Raw genomic sequence first — 7,629 nt, 5'->3', positions numbered from 1 at the left:
TGTCTAGGCGCCCGAAAGTCACCTCTTTCCCCTGGCCTGGGTTGGCCCAGAATTTAGTTTAACTGTGGTCCTGGGGATTTCACCCTTGCGGCCGCAGCTGCTGGCAACCGCACTTCAGGGTCCTAGCGCCCTTCCAGTACCGCAGCATTTCGGTAAGGGGGGAATATGTGTTAGTTAGCTGTCCCTGTCTTTGCCTGGATCCCACCAAGGTTACCAATATCGTCACCAGTGCTAGTGGTTTCAGCACTCCTGCAGTCTCTAGCTGCCACTGGAGAGGCTTTGTGCAAGGACTTCCTAAAGTGGCAGGCAGGTTTTTTTGAGTGGGCTCCTGCTGGGAGAACCTGTCAGGCCAATTCAGCTGAGCCTGCTCTGATTTGTCCTCTCCAGCTGAGCCCAGCAGGGGATTCTGCCTGAGTGAAGCTACTTTCTCAGTTGCACTTTCTCAACAGTGGAAGCAGAGCCTTGAGAGGCACAGAGCTGTGATGGGCACGCAGCCGTGCCCCTACTAGTTTGCTCTTCTGCCCAGGTTGTGAGGTTCTGCTGAGTGTTACCCAGCCTCTGGAGCTCAGGCTGAGCCCAGCAATAGGATCCACGGGATTCTCTAGCAGCCTGTCCACTGTTCGGAGCTGATATGGGGATTTCTGAGTCCCAGTCCCACAGCACCGCTCCAGTTCCCTCTGTACTCTCTCAAAGCTGCTGAGCAGTTGGGAGGCACGCTTCTGGGAAATCTCCCCTGCTTGTCCTCCACGTCTGCAGAGGATGATGCCCCTGCAGAAGGATTGGTGCCGCTATCGGTGTGGGTGTATGAGCCCTCATGTATTTATGAAATTAAAAATAATGACTGTTTTTCAGCTAGGAATAAGAGAGGCAATTAAAAGGCCTGAGATGTCTAGCCTGCAGTGTGATGTGATTTTATTTCGGAATTCATGGCTTGGAGCACTGTGACACTGAACTGCTTTTCAAAAGAGACAGACATGATCACTAATGAGCTTGAGTCACCTCAGTCTATAACATCAGGAAGCAGGGACAGAGTTGTATCAACTTAGGTTTACAATTCTAAAATGAGAGACAGCCTTAGGAGCTGGTCTTAGAATGACTATTCCTGAATCCTACCCAAGAGTTCTTCTCAGGCTGTAGGAGAATGATATAGAATTTGGGGACAAAGATGTAGCCCAGGAGACCCACACCAGAGGCCAAGATGGAGAAGACCTCCACGGCCACCATGAACTTCCCCTTGGTGCTGTGGTACACAGGCAGGAAGGTCACCCACACACTGCAGAACACTAGCATGCTGAACGTCAGGAACTTGCCTTCACTGAATGTGTCAGGCAGATTTCTCGCAAGGAAAGCCACAGTGAAGGTCCCTAGGGCCAACGAGCCCAGGAATCCCAGCACACAGTAGAAGGCAATGATGGAGCCCTCGTTGCACAAGAGGATGATGTGTCCATGCTCAGAGTGTGCATCTGTGTCCACAAAGGGAGGCGATGTTGCCAGCCAGATGCCACAGAGTCAGTTGGATGAAGAAGCAGATGGGAATGACAGCGTTTGGGGCTCCCGATACCAGCAATCACCTCATGGTACTTCCAGGCTTCATGGCCTTAAAGCCAGAACCACAGTGATGGTTTTGGCCAGCACGGCAGAAACAGACAATGTGAACATGAGAGCAAACGTGATTTGTCTTAGGAGGCAGGTGACTGTGTTGTGATGTCCAATGAAGAGGAAGGAGCAGAGGAAGCAGATGAAGAGTGAAATGATCAGGATGTAGCTGAGGGTACGGTTACTGGCTCTGTCAATGTGTGTGTCTTGGTGCTTCACAAAGACCCCAAGGAAAGCAGCTGTGATAACAGACAGGGATAGAGCCGTGCAAGCCAGTGCCATTCCCAGGGGATCTTTGAAAGCCAGGAAGGTCACTTTCTTGTCCAGGCATTGGTTATGCTCTGCATTGGCATACTGGTGATCAGGACTTATCACACACTGGTCCATATCTGGTGGGAAGGGAGAGAAGCCTTCAGCTCACATCCAGTTGGTTGTCTCTGATTCACAGGCCCCTCTCTGAGCCCACTTGGGTGACTATGCCTTAACTGTTGTTTGAGAGAGGGCATTCCAGGAAAGGGTTAGGAAGAACTGTCAATTAATAATGCCCACTTCCCCAGTGTTTGGGAATCATTCATTCCTTCACTCTACTTGGTATCCTCTGTGCTGATGAGAACAGTGTGTATGCTCAGATTTCCATGAAGTCTACTGGTACAGTTCTTGATGGTTTAAAAAATATGCCCTGGGCCCGGCGGCATGGCCTAGCGGCTAAAGTCCTCGCCTTGAACGTGCCAGGATCCCATATGGGCGCTGGTTATAATCCCGGTATCTCCACTTCCCATCCAGCTCCCTGCTTGCGGCCTGGGAAAAGCAGTCGAGGACGGCCAATGCATTGGGACCCTGCACCCATGTGGGAGACCCAGAAGAGGTTCCAGGTTCCCGGATTCGGATCAGCGTCCATCGGCCCGTTGCAGCTCACTTGGGGTGTGAATCATCGGACAGAAGATCTTGTCTCTCTTCCTCTCTGTGTATCTGACTTTGTAATAAAAAATAAATAAATCTTTAAAAAAAATATGCCCTAAACTTTTTCATCACTAAACTTGCAAATTCCTTGTTCGTGTTTTTTTCAACCTTGGAAGGGAAGACCTTGGAGGTAGAGATTTCCATGGTCATATGTATGCCATACACTCTTGTTGCATCCTCATGTGTGGCATGAGCAGACAGCCTCCTCCTGCCTTATTTTAATGTTATACTTCCCTCCCATACCTCACATCCTACTCAACCAACCAACCATTCTTCCCAAGCTAATATGATGCCATGGTGAGTGGTGAAGTTTCAGTGTCAGTTGGTGAAAGCGCCTGACCATATTTAGTAGCAAGTGTGAGAAGAAATGCACTAAAAGACTGTGTGGCAAATATGGGTGGGAAGCAGAGTAGAGGTGAAATTCCAGTTCTGTATTGCTGATAATGTGGATTTTATTTACTTTCTCTAAATACATACATGTTTAGAAGCAGATCATCTCCAAAGTGATGACCTGGGTTACAACAATGTGGTTTCTAACTATTGCCATAGCCCTCCCTGCTTTCACTGATATTGTGCAAATGATCTTCATTTCTAACTGAAAACTGCCCCTTCTCCTGTGAATTTCATGAGATACTGCTGTTGCTGTTCAGTCATCAATCACAGATAAGTGCTGAATTCATAAAATCATATTTCCTATCACTTCTCAGCCTTTTGGCTAGGATCAAGTGAAATCATTTTTCCTGTAGTTACATTATTATTAGCATGACTGTTCCAGGGGTGAACAGGCTGAATTCTGGGATGTGCACCAATGCGGACCCATCTGAAGGTGCTTTTGCTTATTTTGGAGTATGTGTGTGAGCACATATTTCTGGAATAGTACCTTACAAACTTTGTATTGCTGAAGTCACCAGGCAGGATTCAGTCACACCAGATTAATGGTTCTCAACCCATTTTTTCTATTTTAATCAGTCTTGAAACAATGAGAAATTTTTCCCTTGTGAAAGTTAAAAATCACCTCTACACTGCTGACCAAGCACAAATATCAGAACAGAGTTTCTAAAATGACTGTAAGGCTCTTTGACATGTCCAATGCTTTCTTGATATATTGCAGAATCTTTCTCCACAGGAATTTGCAGTTTCATGTAGATTCTACAACATGTTGAACAAATCTATCACTATAATATGACATTGACATTTCAGAATCTTTACAGAGATCCCTGAAATGTTGGTCTGCATCAACGGACTCTGATACACACACACACACACACACACACACACACACACACACACTTGGTATCCTTATTCTTTCCTCCTGAGCCATTGTCCTGGTGCTTCATAATATTGCTTGTTTTGTACAAGAATCCACCTGACATGGTTGTCTTAGATTTTCTTCACTTTCATTCATATTCACATTCTGTCTCTAGTGTCTTTGATGAGTGTGCTCTCACTGATCTACTATGCAAGGTACAATTAGTGCTTGGATGGTCTGCCTGTCCCTTCCATATGTGGTGTCCTGTTCATATTTCATGTCACGATTCACCCTCCATGTCACCCATACCAGCCTTCCTTTGTCATTCAATCTCTTCTGTATGTTCTTGGTAACAAAAGAAGAACACTGTAGCAGGGAGAGCTCCTTCATTAGCAGGATTATTCCTGATTATACAAATGTCAATGAGGTGGTCACAGAATGTGGGTAAGAATTCGCATTAATTTTTAGCATATTGGTTACTCATTGCTATGTCAATTAATTCCATAACGATGTAAATTTTTGCTGATGACATATTGGAAGGGTTTCCCTAAGAAGCCGTTGAACTAGGCTGGATAGTAAGATGCTGGACTCTATGTTTGGTATACGCTTGCAGAAAGGGAATCAGCTGAACTTAAATGGTGGTCATGTAACAAAGTGGAGCAATCCACCATGGGGGAAGGGTGTGGGGAGGGGTGGTGGAATTCCCAGTACCTATGAAACTAATACAATATAATTAATGAATAATATATATATATATATAATAAAAAATAAAAATAAAAAAACCAAATTTATTCCTTTCTGCAGGTAGCAAGAATTTTCTCTAGTGGTATCCCAAGTCTTCATATTTCTTTGGGGCAAATGCAAGAACAGCAGACGGTTCAGAATTTCTTCATGAAAAATATATGAGCTTACCCGTTCTAATTGGCATTCTCATTGTCTGGACAGAGGATGCAGTCAAAACAGCAGGTAGGTTCTCCCTCCCGGGTGGTCCTACTGAACCCAGGGCCACAGCTGAGGCTGCACATTGAGCGTGGGGTCTGTGGAAAATGATGTATCTGTTGGTCACGGATGGGGCTGGTTATGAAAACCCTTCCAGGAGAGTGATTTAGAGTTTGGGAATCCTACACGCTTCAATTGTGAATATTTGATTTCTAATACACTGAGTGTACGCCATGTTGTGCATGCCTGGAGGCAAGGAAATAGATTTACAACCTACAGGGAACAGTTGTGTATATTTTCCATCTTTCAGAGGATGAGAACACGAGAAAATACTGAAGTGGAAAAGGGGGTAGTTTAAGGCCCCTCTGTGATTTCTGAGGCCATGTGGCACTGAGTCACACCCTGATGGTGCCACAGTTTGCAGAAGGGGGTCACATGATGAACTCACCTGTGTGATCCCCGTGGCCCACTCTACCAACTCCTCAGAGAGAGACAACTGTTGACCTGGTGGATCATAGAAGAAGAAGTGTCCCACTTTCACAGTATGGCCAAGTCCTTCAGGAAAATTCCAGAAGTTGAGGATGTCAAATGCTGCTGCCAACTTTCCTTTCTGGTCCAAATTGACAGGGTCACCAGCAGGATTAGTAAATTGGAGGCTCTTGAGAATGGAGTGCATTTCCTGCAAGAAACACATTATCCTGCGAGAAAGCTGACCACGTGTGAAGACACAGGCCCAAGTGTGACAAAGCCTCTGTCTGTGACCACTGCCTTTCAATGAACTGCATCACACAAAAGAAATAACACATGCTCAGACTGCTAGATCTGAACTGAGTGGATGGGAAGCTGGGCTGTTTGTAACCGCAGCCCTGGTACTGACCTTGCACAAACTCTCTGGTCCATGGCACATGGCTGGTGATGGAAACATCTGACCTATGCCCTGCACCACCTAGACACTGCACCCCTACAGGAGAACTTGTGAGAATGGAACCAGAGGCTCCTGTGGGGGGATACTCCCACATGAAGGAGTCCATAGGGAAATATGTCAGCTAGAGAACCTGTCAGGGCAGGAAGACAGCATACCTGCCAGTGGGGAATCATCACCTTCCCACCAGTCCCTGGTGGCTGTGCTTCTGACTTGTGCTGAAGCATCTTGTGCAGACTGGGCCACAGCACATACTACATTATATATGTAGTAGCTCCCATCACTCATTGTCTTGTAAAAAAAGGTGCCAGGCAAGCCATTCCAGAGAGGCATCTGGGGGACAGCCCTGATGTGTCCTGCTGTCAGCTTCAGAAACGGAGCAATTAAAGGCCTGAGAGCAGAACAGGGCAAGGTAAATGTCTTCTAGGTAATCGGCAGGGGTTGCTGTTCATAGAAAGGTTTGGAAACTTGAGATCTCACTGTGGTGGTGAGAGAGGATGAGGGTCCCATGGAAGATGTTCAGCAGTAAGTGTTGCACAGTGCTGTCAAATTCCAAGTGAGAACTTGTAACCTAGACTTTCCCGTTATCAGAGAGCATTCCAGGTAAAATTTCAGGATCCTAAATGATGCCATGTCACCCAATAGAATAACCACATTAGTTGCTGATGCCATGATGCAAAATATAGGTGCAAAAACTAATGCAGTTTGAAAACTATGCTCCACTGGGATCAGTTCCACAAAAGCCAGGCAGAGGCCAGGCAGAGGCCATGCTCCTGCATCTGTCCTCTCAGATCAGACATAAATGACATATCTTCCTGGTGCTCTGAGATGGCCAACCCCACCCATGTACAACTGAAGTGCAGCATCAGGGAGACCATAGCGAGGGTCAGAGAAGTGTTCCTTGGTACCATCTGATAGATGGAGGGAAACTGACTGCTGTCACTCAGAAGAGGATCAAAAAGGCCAACTGTGAGCTGAGGAGGAAAAATGGATCAACATGTGAGTGACAGCACTGTTAACACCACTTCTGTGTAGCAGGCATTATGGTACATGGAGTGCCTGAAAGATCAGAATATTTCAGTTTCCATTCCTCTCTCTTACTGAAACCTTTCTGGGTTATCAGTCATCAGAAGCATATGTCCAGAGAAACCCCCTAGCTCCTTCTCAGTTGGGCTTTGTGCTGCCTCAGAGGATCCTGGGGATCCTGCACACTCCAGTTCAGGGTACCCACTCTGGTCGGAATGTATATCCTTTCCCATACACCCTGTAGGTCTGAGAAGTATGTCCCAAGGAAATGGGTTTTGTTCTCCCCCCTTTTCCCATGCACCTTCACCTGTGGGATTCTATACAGTTCCAGCAGCATCCCCGTATGCACCGAAACTCCAGTCTCGGATATGACTGCCACAGCCTTGGCCCCTCTTCTGCATGTGTAGTTAGGGATGCCTCTGTCCAGTCCTGTCAGCCACGTGAGTGGATTCTTCAGTATCCTCATATCACTATGCATGACATTGTAGAGATGAAATCCTAGAGTGTGGTTGGGCAGGAGGTGGGGGCATTCCTGGTGATCTCCTCGACAGCAAACACCAGGGCCAACACCTGATGGATACTCTTGGATTGAATCCTGCACATAGGGATTCTGGATATTTGTACAATTGCAGCTTTCTGAATAATGAGTGAAAACAAAACGCAGACCTGAGCTGCCCATGGTCCATGCAAAAGTCTTCAAGGGGTAGGAGGAGGGCATGGCAGACAGCATACCTCTGGGAAGTTCGGTTGCAGCACAGCAGTACCCAGAATCAGGCTCAGATTCTGTTCTAGAATGAATCTGCCTGAGAGGCCTCAGGGGACAGTACAAGTGCCTGCATCCCTGCCACCCACGTGGGAGAATGGGTTTGTGTCCTGGCTCATGGCTTTTCCCTGGCACAGTCCCCACATCTGCAGGAATGTGGAAGGTGAGCCAGCA

The 7,629-nt window shown here is 46.8% G+C and overlaps 1 pseudogene; it reads right to left on the bottom strand.

The window, feature by feature from the left end:
• Positions 1–1,074: 1,074 nt before the first annotated feature.
• LOC101528119 (vomeronasal type-2 receptor 116-like) lies at positions 1,075–7,295 on the bottom strand (annotated as a pseudogene).
• Positions 7,296–7,629: the final 334 nt, after the last annotated feature.

Source organism: Ochotona princeps, chromosome 13 (genome assembly GCF_030435755.1).
Source record: "Ochotona princeps isolate mOchPri1 chromosome 13, mOchPri1.hap1, whole genome shotgun sequence".
Taxonomy (NCBI): Eukaryota; Metazoa; Chordata; class Mammalia; order Lagomorpha; family Ochotonidae; genus Ochotona; species Ochotona princeps.
Note: the sequence above shows the minus strand (reverse complement) of the source record. Positions and strands in the feature narration are given on the sequence as shown.